The sequence below is a fragment of the Meleagris gallopavo genome, chromosome 2 (genome assembly GCF_905368555.1).
Source record: "Meleagris gallopavo chromosome 2, MGAL_WU_HG_1.1, whole genome shotgun sequence".
In the NCBI taxonomy this organism is placed as follows: domain Eukaryota; kingdom Metazoa; phylum Chordata; class Aves; order Galliformes; family Phasianidae; genus Meleagris; species Meleagris gallopavo.
The window spans coordinates 63712374-63730859 of record NC_139405.1 but is presented as its reverse complement, the minus strand read 5'-3'; the positions used below and the strand labels follow the sequence as shown (position 1 = coordinate 63730859).

Sequence of the window (18486 nt, the reverse complement as noted above, 5' to 3'; positions counted from 1 at the left end):
GCTACCAACAAGAGAGATTTCAGAAAAACCAGAAAGGTACAGTTGCTCAAGGCCTTGCTAAAAACTGCCTCTGGGTAGCTTTTATCTCTAACGATCTGGCAGAACAGATGGCTAACGGGTTGCAGCCCCTGCCTGGAAGCAGTAGGGTTTATTTTGTGCCCCAAAGCTGGTCCCATTCCATGGCTAGATGCCCACTGCAATCTGTGGTTTGGAAAGAGTCTGAGGGCAAGGGAAGGTTCAGACAGGAGGAGGAGGGAAAGGACCGGAGTTTGAGATCAATGGGTTGAGGTGAATGGGCAGTGACAGTTTAGTGATAGATCTTCAGTAGAAGAGGTCATAGCAAAAGAAGCATCTGTAAAGCAGAGGCTGGATTGTGTGAGGATCACTATACGACAAGAATCAGTAACAGGACAAAGCAGAGCACAGGAGAATGAAAAAGTACTGGAAAAACTGTGTATAAAATACTTATAGAAATCAGAATTTACTTTCTCCTGACAAAGAGGGTGTTAATCATGTCTTTTTTCTTCATAAACACTTATGGGAAACAAAGAGAGGAATGTCATTGCTTGGAAAAAATGGAGTTATATCTTTCACTTTTCCTCATTCCGTATTATAACAGGATCATTTTCCACATGTAATTCAGAATAATTCTGCTTTTGAGAAGGCAGTCAGCTACAAAATCAAAAACGCAAAACAGTTAATTCAGATGCAAATATTAGAATTACGGTAAAATAGGAGTCAAATAGTTAGCAGTCTACAGGCCAGATACTTAGACAATGAAAACTGAAATAACTGCTCTTATCTATAAATTCAGAGATTCTGATCCTACATTTTTATAAATTTTAGCCTGTACATCAATGTGCTATTAACTGAACAGAGCTCAACATTCGGTGTGCAGACTTAAAGATAATTTTTGAAAAGCGTGGCCTTCTGAGGATAGTTATTTAAAATTCAGAAGGCTGCCCAGAATATCAGAGTAAGTCCAGCTTTAGTGTAATTTTTCAACCTGACCCCAGAGGCCTACAGACTAAAATGCCAGCCGATTAAAGTGCCTTTTAAGAAACATAATGCACTAAGTGCATGTGTGACAGAGTTATACTTTGAGTTACAAGCAGACAGGATCACTTCTGAGGTGGTAGCTGACACAGCTGGGTTAGGATAATTTTGTGAGAGGATGCCAAATAATTGCAGAACGAAGCTAAGAGACAAGTCTCCATTACGATTATGGTAGCTTCAAGGTTAGTTTGCAAGGGTCAGAGCCAGGCCTACTGCACGCAGAGAGCAGCTGAGATAAAGGAACTGTTTTGGCCAAAGTGACAGCTGCTTTTTCAGAAGGAACGTGCACTGTCTGATAGCTTGTGGGAAGATGTTGGCATCAGTACCACATTGTCAACACGTGTGTCATGATCTTTCTCCCTGGATGTCTAAACCCAACATCTGTCCAAAATACCTTCATAATGTAGGCTGAAACATTTAATAGACACACTAATGCCACAACTGACAATGTTTTAAGATCAGTTCAGTTTGCAGAGAGATTTGCAGTGCCACGATATAATTTAGCAGCTCTTTTCAAACAATGATCTGGATAAAAAGGCCTGCCTCATCTTTGAAATATACCTTAAAAAAATCTAAATGTGGTAAAATCTGGGTCTGCCCTCAGCTTGAGATTATGAGTTCCTCTTACCCTGAATTGCATGACCTGTTGTCATCAGCTGGGAGCTGATGATCCTCCCTCATAGATCCCACTTGATAGGAGAAAAGAAAAAAACCAGGATACCAGGGGCCTTATGGCAAAATATCAGGGGTGCGATTCTCTTTAGAACATGAATATGAACTAGACAGGTCTCAGATACACACCGACAAAACTGCAGGCAGCTATTTATTTGACTATTCATTTTAAAGTATCACTGATAAATAAGTTAATCTTTTTTAGAATACACTCATTTTTTCTCAATTGTTATATCCAATACTTACTGATGAAATGCATTCATGTTTTGGTGTGAGTGTGTAAAATATGAATTTAAAAATAAACTAAAACTCATTAACCATGGGTATCTCATACATAATCATGTAGTATCTTTTTTAGACCTTTCAAGGAATCTTACAGTATCTTATCACTGTGCTTTAATTTTTAAATATGTATGTGGAATTGTATAACACGTGATTTTTCAAGTACAAAAGATTTTAGGGAAGTCACTGATTACAGTAGGAAGGAAAATTAAGTGATTTATATATCATGCTGACTTCTAAACCAAAGCTCAGATTAAAATCTTAATACACTTCATTAAGTTTAAAGTTTTCTCAAAAAAAATTGTCTCTTCTTTGTGTGTCAAGCCGAATAGCTTCTATTGAAAACTACAGCTGATACTTGACTATTGTCTGTTAGATTCAATCCAGATTTTTGTAGGCTGATGTCATCCGATCCTTTATGTATGTGCCAACATAGAGGTGAGTAAAGACTCCTCGAAACTCTCCAGAGAGACGAAGTCCCAAAAGCATTACTTAGAGAAAGAAATGATTAAAAGTTTTAGGTTCATTCTTTTTACCAAGTCCAAATAACCAAAGGTATTAAATCAATGCAATTCCAGAAGCCCTAGCAGAGAAGGCACTGGGATCTCATGACCTTGACCCTGAGATTCTGTATTAGTACACACCTGGGATCATAGTGGTTGGAGGCCTCTATTAGGGAACTTTTCCCCAAGAGCACTGTAATTTATATATGTAATCCATGCACCACAAAAATGGTACTGGAAGATTAACAGTGAGAAGCAGAATGTCTCCTGGGCTTCATGTATGACATTCTGATTTACCCACAACCAGATAGATTTCACTATTTTTGAGGTTGTGCAATCCTGCGTCTGTGAAACACTCATAAAACTTTACCAAAGCTCAACAATAAAATATGAAGAAGTTGAGATTACTTATAGGTGATTCAAAACATGCAAAAAAGATATTAAATACCAAGAAATTAAAACCTGTGATAGGAGCTACTATAAATCCATGTTTTTCCTCCAAAATTAACTAATGCATTATTTTTGTTTTTCAGTTAATTCACTGTCATGCATTTACTTATAGGTTTATCCAAGTGCCTCATTTAAGCCTAATTTTCACTGTTAACTGAGGGTGTTTTTATTTTAAAGCTTGGAAGAATCAGATTTCTGAAACTCTACACTAAAATGTCTGTTACAATTTTTTCTGCCGCAAATAATACTGAATATTCTACAAAACTAGGATATTTGTGTTCTGTATTCTCTGGTAAAAGTTACAAATGAATCTTTGAGAAAACTTTGCTTGTGCTCCTAATTTTCTAAAACAGATTTTCAATGCTTTACAAACTTGAAAACAAATGCGCTGTAAATGGACAATAGCTTTCCTTTAGCAGTGATTTCTGTACAAACTGACCTCAGCCCTTAATGAAAAAACATAAACGTAAACAGAAACCATGTAGAAAACTAGTTATCACTTCTTAAATCTTTTTAGAGCATTCAAATTTTCTGGTACTTTCAGAAACCTTTTGTATATACCATAGTTAATGTCTGTTTGCAAACAAATGCTAAGATTGTTTAATGCAATTTATGAGAACATCATGCTGTGATGTAGTATTATTTAAACCACTGGAGCTCATTCCAAAAAAAAAGCGAATAAACAGTGTGCATGTAAATGGAGCCATAGTACTGACCTAAAGACTATCAAGGGTACAACTATGCAAGTGAATTAAATACTGCTAGGGCATAAGTCCATGCCCTGGAACTACCTTTTTCTAAAATATAAAATTTTCAGGGCAGTCCCTGGCACTCATTTGATCTTGCCTGCTTGACCAGCCACTTCCCAAGGGCTTCCAGGTCATGGCCAGGGCATGAGCACAGCCCCAGGATGGCTCCCTCGGGGCAGGTTAACTGTAGCCTGTGCTCTGAAGGCTATGAGAGCTAACCATATGGAAGTGACCATCCTCAGCTGGCATCAAGGCTAGAGTGATGCTTTGTGTTATTCAGTTCGCTCATAAAAATATAGGCAAAGAGCAGAAATTCAGATGCAATAGGAAAAAAAACCACCACCAAAAATTGCACTTCTAATAAACAATGTGCAGAGGCTAACTTTGCCAATTAAAGACTCATTATTACTGGAGTAAAAGAGACAAACCCACCAGTCTGCTCTCTTGTGTCCCTGAGGGATAAACAGAAATGAGTGGCCAGCTTCTGCTTACCACTGTGCTGGGGATTGTGCTGTGTCTCCATGCTGTGCGTTCCATATTGATCCAGCGCACTGTTGCTGATATACATCCCAGTCCAGAGGCAAACTGTCTTGTTCATGAGCAGGACTAACTGATAAGATGTCAACTCACATAAGCAACATATATTAAACTGAAACTCTTGAAGCAGTAGGCGAGGAAAATTGGATTTCTTTCCAACTGGCCACAAAACGTCTTTTAACATCTACATCCCAAGCATAAATACAGTCTGGTCAGAGGGCATTCCCCTCTTAAAGTTCTTAGAAATTCACACCTGATTTCTCACTCACAATTTTTTATTTTTTTATTATTGATGACAATAAATAAATAAATAAAACCAAGACAAACAAACAATTAAAAAAACAACAACAGCCTAACCACACAATTTCTTGCTTCATTCTTTCAGTTATCACATCAAGTCTTCCTCAATACATAACCTAGCGTTGATCTAAGAAAGCATCTGGTTCCCTTTTCAGCTCTTCCACGTGATCCATTAGACAAAAAAATATGACCTACTCAACAGTGTTCTCTACATTTGGATAAGAAATATTCTGCTCACTAGAAAAACTATTTGGAGTCTTGGAAATTTTTTTTCGGAAGTTATAAAAAGAAGCAGAAAAAAGGTTTTGAGTAGGGACAAATCAAGAGTCTGTTATTATTTCCTTTGTATGTGGATATTTTTTCAAGCTTTTTTTTTTTTTTCCTTATTTTTATAAAAAATAAGTGTACAGCTGGAAAAAAAAACAACACACCTTTCTATTAATTTATTATTGCAGCAAACAGAAAACATACAAAACTTCACCTTTTCTACGGACAACTTTGATTTCAAGGAATTGATGCTTGAAAAAAGATTATTAATAAATTTTGACAGCTGGCTAAAATTTTTTCAAGACTTTTGCAAAAAAAAAAAAAGATTAAACTAATCTGAAGTGGCATATTTTTTAATTTAATAAGATTAGTTTCAAAGCAATTATAGAATAAAGCAAGACTAAGAAGACATTTTTACTATGTGTAAAAGAAGAAATTGTTTGGAAGCTTTAAAACTTTATATTCTTTTTTTTATTTAATTATTTCTCACTGAAATTCTTCCATATCTCTCCACTAAGAAAAGCAGAAAAAAAAAGGCAAAATGATAGACATGTCTTGAGGATATATATAGACTACTTTGATAGTGGAACAAACAAAACACAAAAGTACCTAGAAAGCTTTGTTGTCAAAGAAGAAAGTTAAGAAATCTGAACAAGAGAAAAATCTTTTAAAATTCATTTATCTTAAAACATTTTATGTATAACAATAATGCTGGTAAGCAAGACTTGTGTCATCAAATTTACCCTTTGTTGTTTCTTGCCATTAAGTTGTGTAAAGCAGAGGTGTTTGAAAATGTCTCTCCAAGCATCTGCACTGTAGATAACTTCTTTGTTAGCCTCTGGGAGACAAGCCAATGCAGTTACAGCACCATAGGTCTGATACATAAGAAAGGAAATTGTTGCTAATTCAGTTTTACTTGGGAGGTAGCTCCCTAGCAGTCATGAAGAAGGTGCTGGAAAAGCAACCATGGGAAGGAAGCAATGGCTCCAAGATCTTAGGCAGATCTCAGTTGCATTTCATTTTTTGCAATACAGTTCACCTTCCAAAGCCCTAGTAAGTTGACTATATCTCAAGGAACCTTCCCACTTTACTCCATGACATGTTGTTGCCATGTGACTGATGGCAGTAGAGATGCAGTCTGACAAAATGGCATTTGACATGGAAGTGCACATGGAGCAAAGCTGTGTCAATGAATTCCTCCATGCAGAAAAAAATGGCACTCATTGACATTCAGTGATGCCGAATGTTTATGGGGATCAAAGAGTGGATGTGAGCACAGTGAGGTGGATGCAGATTTTACATTATTCAGGAATACAATTTTCCACCACAATACAAACAAAGGCATTTTGTTTGGTTCTAGAACAATAGACATCTTATTGAACATATACATCTCTTTTATTTTACATTGGAGATTAATCTGATTAATCTGTTATCAGATAGTAGAGATTTGCTGCCACCTCTGCAGATTTGCTGCCACCTCTGCATTTAGACTTTATACAGCATTCGCAAGGGTGAAAATATGCAGCAGCAAATTATGCTAAATAATTTTCCTCAAATCTTACCATTTACATCATGCCAAAGTTAGCTCAATTCAGTCAATTCTTTTTTCAGAAATATAAATTGATATTAAAATTGGTATCTTTAGTTCCTGTACTAAATAGAATGCTGGTTTCAATACTCCTCTGCTCTACATGCAGTGATAATACTTACTTGTTCTTGAGCATAGGATTATAGTCATTTTTTAAAGTCTTAACAAGAAGAAATTGACCATGATTTTACATGACACTAGCCTGTAGCTGGCAAACTATCTTTCCATTTTATGGTGGTTAGGGTTTAGTGCAACACTGACTTCAGACACCGAAGATTCATTGATTCATTTTGTTCTCTCCTTTTTCAGGATTCAGTTACTTTTTTTTTTTTTTTTTTTTTTGGCAGTGCCAGATATTGTTTATAGCCAAGGGTTTAAAACATTCTGCAGAGAACCATTCGACCCTGCTGTTTTACCTTCAGGAAACAGTTTAACCACTCTCAGCTATTTATTGTGCTGTCACATCTTCCTTCTTACCTTCATGGTCAGAAAGGAAGAACATTCAGCAAATCCTGCTAAAGATGGTGAAACCAGAGTAACAAAGCAGAGAATTATACCTATTTTGATTTTAAAAGGAAAAAAAAAGGAATGTATAAATCTTTGTACTCAGACAAATATGTATGAAGAGACATGTAAAATCTGCTGGGGCCACCTGGATTTCCAAAGTGAGAAAGGGTTATTTTCTGGCTTTTGTCTTCTTTTGAAGCCGCCAACCTATCTGCTTTACTTACTTTTCCAGTGGAAGGAACATGCTAGGTAGCTTTACTTTTGTAATCTTATTTTTAACCTTGGTTTGATATTTTGTTTATGTTTTACTTCTATCTAATGGATTTTTCATGAAAGAATATATTTTTCCTCTCTTAAAAACAAAACTAACTAAACAGAGACAAACAAACATAAATCCCACATCCTTTTGTCTTTTTAACTTCAATTTGCAATGTCTCCACTAATTCCAACTTTGTTTCTATGTTCAGCTAGATCTTTACCAAACTCAGATTTATTCGCATTTCTGGCAAAAACCATATATACTGTAATAATATCTGCTAAGGAAATCAAACCTGTCTGTACAGAATCCAGGTTGCAGAGTAAATCTGTTTCCACTGGTGTAAAATGACTCGCTTCCCATGGGATGCCAATTTTCAAATGCTGTCATCATAGTAGCAATGCCAAGTTGCAAAGGGAGGTTTTGATGTAAGTTGAAAGTCAGCTCGTGTAGAAAGTTAATGTGCTGCTGAGCAAGCTAAAGTAACTACTGCAAAGGACAAATCCCATATTCGTTGGCTCAGTTTCCACTTGATTTTACATATGATTAATCCACTAATATTAATATTTTCTTTGTACATTTAACAAAAAATTGCATTTATATATAGATTATAAATTGACACACGATGCCCTTCCACCAATCACTTTTGGTATCCACAGACATTTTTAAGCAATTTATGCTTTATTGCAGGTTCCTGTCATCTCCTGGTAGACTCTGAATCTCTGTCTGCTATAATACCACCTGATGGTTTTATTTGTGAAAGTCCATTGGAGACTCAAGCAACTGCGTGCAGTCAAGATTTTTCAAGCCATTCTAATACGAGAAGAGTGATTTAAATGGATAAATGTTTTTTCATCTCCAAAAGTGAAATGAGATGATAGACACTGTTCTGTGACATATCAGTGCAAAAGTGTCACTTTAATCTCCCAGACAGAGAGCTGTATTTTCTCGTGCAACATTGCTACAAGCAAGATACACAAGAACTAAAGGTACCAGAGCATGAAAAGTAGCAGAATTTGCAGGGTTTTTTTTTTTTTTTTTAGTATGAGACATTCTATGCCAACATAGGTGCCTTAAAAACATTAAACATGTTTTTTAAAATGTTTTTTAAAATGTTTTTAAAAATGAACAGCGTAAATGTGGGGCATTCTTTCAACATGACTCCTTGAAAAATGGGTAAATCTTATAAAATTGGCTAGTAAAATAGCCCTGATGTAACACTGGGTTATTATATTTAGAGTTCACTTCGTGGCAATCTTTCACTATGAACTTCATCCTTCACATCCAGTCTATAGATCATTTGGATTAGAAACATCGTCAAAGAGTATTGCTGTACATCTATTTTAAAACATTTAGTGGCTTGTAGCACTCATACAAAATGCAAAACGAAATTTTAAAAAAGGAGATTTTTTTCAAGCTTTTCCCCTGCAAGTTAAAAAAGACAGCTGCATGACTCACTATATTTCATAGGCACGCACTTAAATACTTCTATAAGCTTTGAAGAACGATTACTTTTCATGGTCATTGACCAGGAAAGTATCTGTGTCCAACAAAACTCTTTCCATGTGTGATTCAGTCCCTCCGAGGTCAGAAAATGCTTCAAGACTAATATTTATTTCATTGTTTTCATGATATGAATCCTTCTGCAATTATAATTTTATTATGTTTACAATGCACAGTACTTATTTGCTCAGGAAGAAACCTGTAAACAGTCTTATAATACTTGAGAGGGGGAAGATGTGGTGTTTCTGCAACAAGCCAGAGCTACTATTAAGTACTGCTACTAGATTCGGCAAACCAAATGCATAAATACAGAAGAACACCACCCTGGTAGCAAACATTGTTTGGCTATTTTAGTTATTTTCCTTCTGTTTTTGATGACTTTTTAAATTTGCATGCATTATTATTCTGAACCAAAACTAAACCAAATTAGTTTTCCTTCTGTTTTCATCTTTATTCGTTTAGCCAGAAGCATATAATTTCAGCCTGAATGTTTTTCTAGAGAAGATCGTATTGTGAAGTAAAGGTCCTGAATGAAGTAAAAGAAAACCAAACAAGTGGGCGCACATGCACACACACACACACACACACACACACACACAAATGAAGTGCAGTTGAGACTAGACATAGTCCAGTATCTGTTATTTTAAGTTACGTGTGACACTATTTCCTTGTTCTGCTGCACCGCATTTAGATATTGTATGGCTTTCCAGACATGCTGTGCATAATTTTACATACCATCTGCTTTACATGCCAGGTTCCATATGTACAATGTATAACCTAAAACCAATATTTTGATTGATTTGTGCTACAGAGGAGGCTTTTGTTCTTAATTGTAGAAGAATACAGTCCTAAATAAACTGTCTGGAGAATGTCTTCTAGCACTAAGAAACGGTGAAATTTATTTTGAAAAGTTTTTCAAGGGCAAATGATCACAAAAGTAGCTTTCAGTAATCTCACTAACATTGTTTCCATGAGAGCTGTAGACACTTGTGAACATTCATGTAATAAAGTGGTAGTACAATGCCATAAACATGTGTCAGAGTCAGAGAAGGGACAGCAAATTTGCAGCAGTCTAGAAAGAGAAATATCTGAACTAACATAAACAGTACTTATTTCTCAAAACAGAATGAGGTTTATAAAGATGAGTAATGGAGATCAGAATTATCTCCAGGAGGTTCTCTGACTTGCTTTAACCCTATTATATACACTCAAATTTTGTGTGATGTTCAGTTACAGGTAAGACTAAAAAGCCTAATGTGCAATTTTGGAGATGCTACCCATGAGAACATTGGGCTGTGTTCCCACATGCACATATGAGGAGGAAGAACTGAAACATCAAAATGAAAAGAAAACGAAAATGAAAAGAACATGGAATTTCACACCAATGGTGAAGATTTATTCACATATTTATCCTCATTTTGCGAACTCTTCTTATCCTCACTCACTTATAACTCACTCATTTTGTGACTCTCCTTATCCAAACATGCAAACAAGATTAAGCATAGCTTTGGGTCTTAAACAAACAGTCCAAAACTCTTACTATGGAAATAATCATATTCTTCACATTTGATTTGAAATTGAATTATTATCAGAAAAAATGGATTGTGGCATTACAGTGTGTTAGTAAACAGCAGATAGAGACAGGAGGCTACAAAAATAAAGTAAAATTTTTCTCCACATAATGTTCTGTAAAACACATACACTTCACCTTCATATGTGATAAAAGACACATTTGAATTCAGAGAAATTAGAAAGGAATCAATAACATGACATTTAGAAAAGAAGTTTCTTCCTCGCTACATAATTCCAGAAGGAGAAAGAAATAACCATGAAGCACTTGCCCATTCTAGGGGTGTTTTTGTTGCTCTTTATTTCCTTTGTAAAAATGAACATCTTAGTCTGTTCACAATTTGGCATGTTAGCTTCATTTCAATGACAATTCTTCCAGATATCCAACTAACAAAACTGAAGGAGAGATGCAGCATCTCAGACTTCTTTCTATCCTTGCCTATTAACACACACCTGTGCTTAGAAGGGAAATATTATTGGACCTCGACTAAGAAAGGGATTTTTTTCCTTATCAAACACTTTTTTACGTTAATGTAATAGTCGCAGTCTTCATGAGGTATGGGCATGATTCTGATCCTTGACAGTTGGAGGCATGCAAAATTTTTGGGGTACTTTCATCACTCAGATTTGATAATAAAAAAAATGAAAAATGTGTCTTTTGAAATTTCTTTTGAAAGACATTCCAACCAAAGTGGCTATTCAGGTTACAGGAATAAGGACATCTTTGCCATTTGAACATCAATATTTTTATTTAGTGTTGTACATCTGACTGCTCCCAATCTAAGCACTGCAGTGAACACAGAGTGTTCTGTGAACTAGAACTTCCATTTGCTAGTAGATTTTTTTTCATAAAATGTTCTTTGTAGTCAATATGAATATGGGCATTTTAATTATTGATCAGAAGCGTTACTTCTTATTTGTATCTGTGTTGTGAAAGAGTTCTTAAAAACTGAACAGAAATTCATCTACATTTAGATTTTTCTCTTTTCTGGCTGTTCATGAGTTAAATGCTTATGCAACACCTTTCCTTACAAACTGCACTACATCTCTCCCATTACTCCTCTGTCAAATCTTTCTGGGCCTGATCTGCGGGCCTTTGAAGTCAGTAGAAGCCCATCCAACAGCCCCAGCAGGCTTTGGATCCACTCTCTCTCACTTCCAACTTCTTTGTAAAAAAAAATAAATATGCATAACGCCGGAAGGGTGTAAAATATGAATCAGGTAGCATTCTGTAATGAATGTCGGTAAAACAATGGACTTTGGTCCACCTTTGTGACAAACACGTAAAAAAATCAGTCTGGTACCTGTTCACTGCAAAGTAGGAATGAAAATCCAGCAAATATTTTTGACAGATTGAAGCTAAATTTCCTTGGTTAAGAGCCTGTCTTTCTGAAATGAAGTTTCTTTGTTACATCACTCTCACTGTCTCACAGCTTTCTGCCCAGTCCCTTTACCTTTGAAATGTATTCTGCATTGGCAAAACCCTCTTCCTCTGAAGTCAATGGGAGTTTTACTATTGACTTGAATGGGACAATGATCATATCCAGGTTGTAATACGTAGTGAGAAAAAATATAATTGTCATAGTTGAAAGTATGAGAAACATTTACACGATTTGGCAATTCCACCGTAAAAACTCTGGCACTAACCACCTTTTCCGTGTGTTTTCCACAACTCACGCCCGGTAGCGCAGAAGAACACAAAGCCCCGCGCCCCGGTGCCTCCAACACTCGGCAGAGGAGTTGAGCCCCAGCCTGCGAGGAGTTAGCACAGCCACGCGCTAATCCGACAGCAAACATCTTGCAAGCATCGACCCTTCCCTTAGGGACGAGCATTCTGCCTCCGGAGCCCGGGGAAGCGCACGGGAGGGCGCAGCCAGGATGGGCAGCGGGCACCTGACTGCTCCACTACTCAGGTGAGCGCCCGGTAAAGCCCCCTGTCTGCCCGCCTCTCCGAACCCCGGCAGTCCCCAGGGTACTTCCAAATCCGAGGGGGAAGAGTAGAGAACCGTCCCTTGTGCGCAGCGCAGAGCGGAGCCGCCCCCGAGGAGCCCCAGAACGGGCGCGCACCCTCCGCCTCCTGCCCGTCCCCGGGGGACCCTGCGCGGCGCGGAGCCCCGTACTCACCGCCGTGCCGCAGACTGCACCCGGCAACGAAGACGAGGAGCCCCCTCCCAGGTGCCCGCTGGGGTTCCCGGACCCCGACCCTCGGCACCCACATCCAAGCCCCGGCCGCGCAGCTCGAAGTCCTTCTGAGGAGCACCCGGCCGGCCCCGCCGCCTCCCGCCTCGGATCGCTGTCATCTCCCCTCCCCTCGCCACCCCCTGTTCCCCCCCGCCCCCCCACCGGCGGGCAGCAGCATTATAAAGCGGTCCCTAACCCGTGAGATCACGCACCGGCGGAGGTGCTGGTCTTCGCCGCAACTTACCGGGCATCCTCCGGAGCAGCGGGAGGGAGCGAGGGAGGAGGTGGGAAGGAGGGAGGGGGCTGCTGGCGGCGCTGCTCGGCAGCCTGGGCAGAGTGCTGCGAGTCAGTGCGTGAGTGCCTCCGGGCGTGTGTGCGGTGCTGTGCGGTGCTGTGCCGGACGCTCAGGCACCGAGGGGCGGCGGGGAGAGGCGGCGGAGCGCGGGGGGCGCAGCGCGGCGCGGACAGGTGCGGCCCAGGGCGCCCCCAGCCCCGCGGCCCCCCGCGGCTCCCCGCGCCCCGCCGCCACGGAGGGAGCTGCCGGGGAAGGGGCTGGGGGAAGCGTGCATCCTCCTCGGGTGGCACACGCACCGCAGTCGGGAGGAGCGGGGGAAGGGATTAAAAAGAATGATAATATAAAAGGTCAGTCACAAAAAAAAAAAAAAAAAAAAAAAAAAAAAAAAAAAAACCAGAAAGAAAAGAGCGAGCAGCGAAACTCTGCTATACTTCCCGGCTGAGCTCCGAGCCCCAAAGCTGCGGTTCCGGGAGCCGCCACCGCCCGCGGTGCAGCACGGCAGCAGCTGCCGGTAGCGCCCAGCTGAGCGCCGGAGCCTCTCCCCGCGCACGGAGGAGCCTCCCTCCCTTTTTCCATCCCTCCCTTTCTCCCTCCCTCCCTCTTTTCCTCCTCCCTCACAGCCCGCCGAGGCAGGTGCAGGGCAGGGCCCTCCGTTTTGCGGGCTGCGGCCGGGCTCCTGGGGACCCTGCCGCCGCTGCGCCGCGGCTTGCGGGTGGGAGCTGCCGCGGGCCCCGTTCCCCATTCCGCAACTGCGGCGATACGAGCAAGCGGCGGCGAGGGCCCGCCTCAGTCGGGCAGCTGTGCGATGCTCCCTGCTCACGCCTGCAAACGTTCCTTCCCCCTCTCGGCTCACCTCCTGGCGGAGCGCGGTGAGCTGCCGGGAGAGGAGCGAGGATGGTGCGGCGTTATCGCTTCTTGGGGGGAAGGCGGAGAGCCGGGGAGAAGGGAGGGAGGGCAGATTTCTAACAGTCGTATGGAAAGGGTTGGGGGGAAGGCATCACGCACCAAAAAAAGCCCGTTCTCAGGATAGAAATCAAAAATAGCCACAGCGGCAGTGAAAGTTGCTCGCTTTGTGATTTGCATCGTAACGCTGCCGCTGCTGCCTGCCGCTTCCTTCAGCGCACCCAAGAAGCATGCAAGATGGGAGAGGGGGAGCTATATACTTTTGATGTGCCTTTCGTTTCTGGCCACAGTTCTCTCCCTCGATCTCTCTCTGTCTCAAATAGCAAACAAACAAACAATGTTTGTTGGGGGACAAAATGTTCCCTCATCTCCCACACCGCCTGCCTCCCTGCCCTGCTGGAGAGGTGGCTCCGGGTGGTGGTTTCTGAGTTGGCAAGTGAAATCTGGTGGGGTGCAGACCCTCGACCTATAGCTTGGAATGCCCGTGGAGGTCGCGCAGCCTCTGTCCCCTGCAGGCTGCAGTTTGCGCTGCCGCGGAGTGCGGCGGACCGCGGATCGCAGCGCCCTCCTTGCCCGTGTCCGGCTGCGCAGGGCCCCTCCGAGCGCGGGAGGCCGCTGCTGCCTTCCCTCATTCTCCCAGCTTTGAGAAGTGATGGTGTTTTCGGGAAAAGACTGGAGAAAATCTAACTTTTATTTACCAACAACTCACGCCCTGATTTAAACAAAAATAAAGAAACAAATAAATAAATAAACAAATAAATAAATAAGCACAACTATTGCCAAACCTCAGCCCAGATCACGCAGCTTAATGTATTGAGCCAGAGGTAGCGTGGCTGCTTGCCAGACCTGTGATCCATTAACCTCCTTAGCTCATTGTTGGCAGCAACAATACAACCCGATCAAATTCTTGTATCCTAAAGGCAAGTCATTTGGTTTTCACAGTAAACTCCACTCTCCCCTGCTGCAATTAAAGAATGGCCTTTCAATAGCAAAAGATGTAAGAATGAAATACACTGTTTTTCTACTATTCCCTGCTTGTTTTCTGGATTAAAAACATCCGCCTACACTCAAGGTAATATACACAAAGGGAGATACTTTGTGTATATGACAAAGATGTCATACTTTGTAGCAAGCCTCCTGAATTTTATCTTTTCCATTTAATTACGTACACCTTTAGACCGTGGGTGATTTAAAGTTTTGGTTCCAGTTCTTTTGCAGAAGGAGACCAAGCAAAGCCCAGCAAACCACAATTAGAATATGAAAAATCGGATGCGTAGGGCTCTTGTTTTTCTTATTCTTTACATCTGAAATACATAAGTGTATATACATATGTATGCTTTTTTATCCAAATACATTTTCTGGAGTTATATATTTATACATAAAGGTGTGTATATCTGCACATGTTGTGTATACATATACCTTGTATAAAATAATGGACTTCAGAATCAGGGTAAAAAAAAAAAAAAAAGTATAGAAAATAAGTATATAAAAAAAGCAGAGCTAAAAACAGAGCTCTCAACTACCTGCTGAGAGCTATAAAAAAAAGTAGAGTAGTCATAGAATCACTGATACAGAAACAGTATGAAAGCTATACCTTGCACTTCATTCTTTATACAAGAAATTTAGTTAACACAGCTACATTAGTGGAAAAAAAAAAAATTGAAGTACTTCTTCCTTCCTTCCTTCCTTCCTTCCTTCCTTCCTTCCTTCCTTCCTTCCTTCCTTCCTTCCTTCCTTCCTTTCTTCTTTCTTTCTTTCTTTCTTTCTTTCTTTCTTTCTTTCTTTCTTTCTTTCTTTCTTTCTTTCTTTCTTTCTTTCTTTCTTTCTTTCTCTCTCTTTCTTTCTCTCTTTCTCTCTTTCTCTCTCTCTCTTTCTCTTTCTCTCTTTCTCTCTTTCTTCTTTTAAAGTCATTCTGACGTTAAGCTGTGGTCATAATTGCCATGTGCAAAAATATTTGTTTCAGTAAGTGTACATTTAGAGAAGTTAAATCTGTCCTTGATTAATGGAGATATCTAGTCTGGGAATGGAAGATAATATGTGCAAAAAGAGTCTGATCCCATGAGGATCTGGCACTGAAAGATGGGAAAGGTGCTGGGGAATAAGGCTAGGGTGAAGACAGTGAATACAAGAAGCTGGTGTATTACAGGGGAAACTGGGCCTGGAAATAAAATGCCACATCATTTGGAGAAAATGACAGCAAGAAAGATGTTCGTGCTTTTTCTCGCAGATCGGTTGTTCTGTAAAACACTTCCCATTGCTCATTAGTGGGTGAGGATTGTAAGGTAACACCTACATCCTCTCAGAAACCTCTATACATTATTTCTAAATTGCTACCTGTGGCATAGAAAAAGTCTTCCCAAAATAGGCCTGAAACTGGGAAATTCTAAAATTTCTACATCTGTGGGATTCACTTGCTTAGAGAATCTTAGGTTTCCCTGAGCAGGAAGATTTTAGGGATTTTAGGGTTGTTTTGTTTGTTTGTGTGTTTGTTTTGTTTATTTGTTTGCTTGTTTGGCACACAGATCAATGCCTCAGACATGGTCAGCTGCCTTAGCCTGAAGAAGGAAAAGGGTCAGAGACTCTTTGCTGCCTATTGCATGATTTAATCTGAGAAGAAGTCTTGATCTCATTTTCATTAATATCAATAACAAAATCAAGAACTGACTGATACATCAGCAGAATGTTTTGACTGCAGTAGAATCCCTGGCTTCAAGAGCAGATGTTTGGGATGGGAGAGAGATGTAAATCTATGCTGTAAAAAAAAGTGCTAAATTTAGGCTATATTTCAAACTGTTGTGGCAAGTGTAGTCATTAATAGATCAAAAATTAATGAAATGTTATCACTCCTGAAGATAGTCTATTAAAAATCAGAGTGAGAGATAGTTTAGCTGGTTGCTTTTCACTGTGTTTTCTTTCACTAAGTCTGAAAGCGTTTTTTTTCTTCTTGAGTGGCCCATTGTCATATAGGAGATGTAAAGGGCATCAGATTGCATATATTGTGTGGGACTAGCTGATTCAAATTCATAATGGTCTTTGGTAGCCATTATTTTAAGGAGCCATTACTTTAACTCAATAAAAATTGAGCTCTCTATTATTTATTATAATTTTCATGTATTCGTTTTTTATTCTAAAGGCTTTTCTACTTCTTCTTCCTATTTTTTTTCCTACTAGAGCATTGTATTTATTTTCACTACCATAACTTGAAGAACTACACACCACTTGTTACAAAAATGGCAATAAAAACTTTAGCACATAATAAAATAAAGAGAACTTGACACTGTCTGAGAAAATGCAAAAGCAGCAGCAGTAGATCATAGAACCTGAGAATAAGAGAACATACAGAGAATCATTGGGTTGGAAGGGACCCATCCTCACTGCCATGGGCCGGAACCTCTCATGAGATGAGGTTATTCAAAATCCAATCCAACCTGACCTTGGATACCTCCACGGATGGGGCATCCACAGCTCCTCTCATCAGCCTGTGCCAATGTCTCACCACCCTCTCCATGAAGTATTTCTTCCTTATATCTAATCTAAGTTTACTTATCTTATTTTAAAGCCATTACCCTTTGTTCTATCACTGTACATCCTTGTAAAAACTCTCCCTCCATCTGTACCAGTCTCAGTCCCAATCATCATGGATAAGGCTGATAAAACTTAAAATCGTTGCTTTTCTTAGAGACGCTGTATGACTGCAACGTCTTTGATCTCATTGACCCCTTTAAAACAAGTGAGATTTTGACACTCCAAAAGAATGTTTTCTAAGTGAAAAAATGTGGAGAAAATTATACTGAATGGTATGTGATGGCTCCTCTTCTATATACAACAGAAAAGAACCAAGGTTGAAGCTTGATATACTGGTGTTCTAACAAAATGATATTTGGCCATCAAAATTCATGCTGTTTTCTCATATGTAGATATATTCTCTAAATGGTTAAAAAAATAAAACAGCAAATGGTAATAGGAATACATTCTGCCTGCATTTTCAGTTTTATATTCAATTTCCAGTAATAATTCTGATAATTAGAATATTGAGAGGTTTTCCTTGCTAAACATCTGATCTATCACAAAGGTATGTTTTAGGTAGTGATATCCCAGTATTTAAAACTGGTGTTCTGTTACATCTGTTGTATCTCATGAATCAATCTTTTATTAATATGCAGGGAGTTGCTGAAAATTTATGATTTTATTTTATGAAAAAAAAAAAGAATTGTGCCCATCAAAAACTTTATAAAAAGTAGTATGCTTGAGGATTTTAGGGGATTATACAATTTAATATATTACAAGAATAGATACAATTTTTCAGAAACCTAACCAGTATTCTTCTGTCAGATTGGAACTTGCCATCATAACCCACTAAAAATATGCTTCTTAGAGTTAGTAAATACTGTATTTTTTGAGCTGTCTGCATATTATTGACTTTTCTTGTTTCTGCAAACCATTATATCAGAATTCCTTTCCCCCCCTTGTTTTTATACCAGAAAAAATCAATTCAAATCTTAGATATACAAAGCAACAAAGGTAATCTAACCTTGACACATTTCAGAATTTATACCACTTTCTTCTTTATTTTGTTGAAGCTCTGCTTTGCAGGCTTATCTGCAAAACCTGAGAGTTATGACAACTCTTTATAAATATACAGGAAAACATACTAAACCATAGTAGGTTGAGAGCCAGATTATTTAAAATCATAGTGAAGTGTGACTAGCATATTAAAAATCGACTTTCATCTCGGGGAAAAAAACGTCCCAAAATACTATGCTTAGAATCAAGTTCAGACTTCTGATGTTCATATATGATACCTTTTAGGAAGAAAAATCTGATATACAAAGACCTAAATCAATTTTAATAGAAGATCAATGGATTAA

At 39.4% G+C, this 18486-nt stretch overlaps 1 protein-coding gene across 3 annotated transcripts in view; it reads right to left on the bottom strand.

Moving 5' to 3' along the window:
* HS3ST5 (heparan sulfate-glucosamine 3-sulfotransferase 5) overlaps positions 1 to 13333 on the bottom strand; it is a 191598-nt gene extending 178265 nt beyond the window's left edge. The window contains exon 1 of one of the 3 annotated variants that reach the window (XM_085217444.1): positions 12665 to 13333. The gene's annotated coding sequence lies outside the window, so the exon portion shown is untranslated. Of the gene's footprint in view, positions 1 to 12363; positions 12516 to 12664 lie in introns of those variants that run through there. The other 2 variants (XM_085217445.1, XM_085217442.1) reach the window with 2 other exon arrangements.
* Positions 13334 to 18486: the final 5153 nt, after the last annotated feature.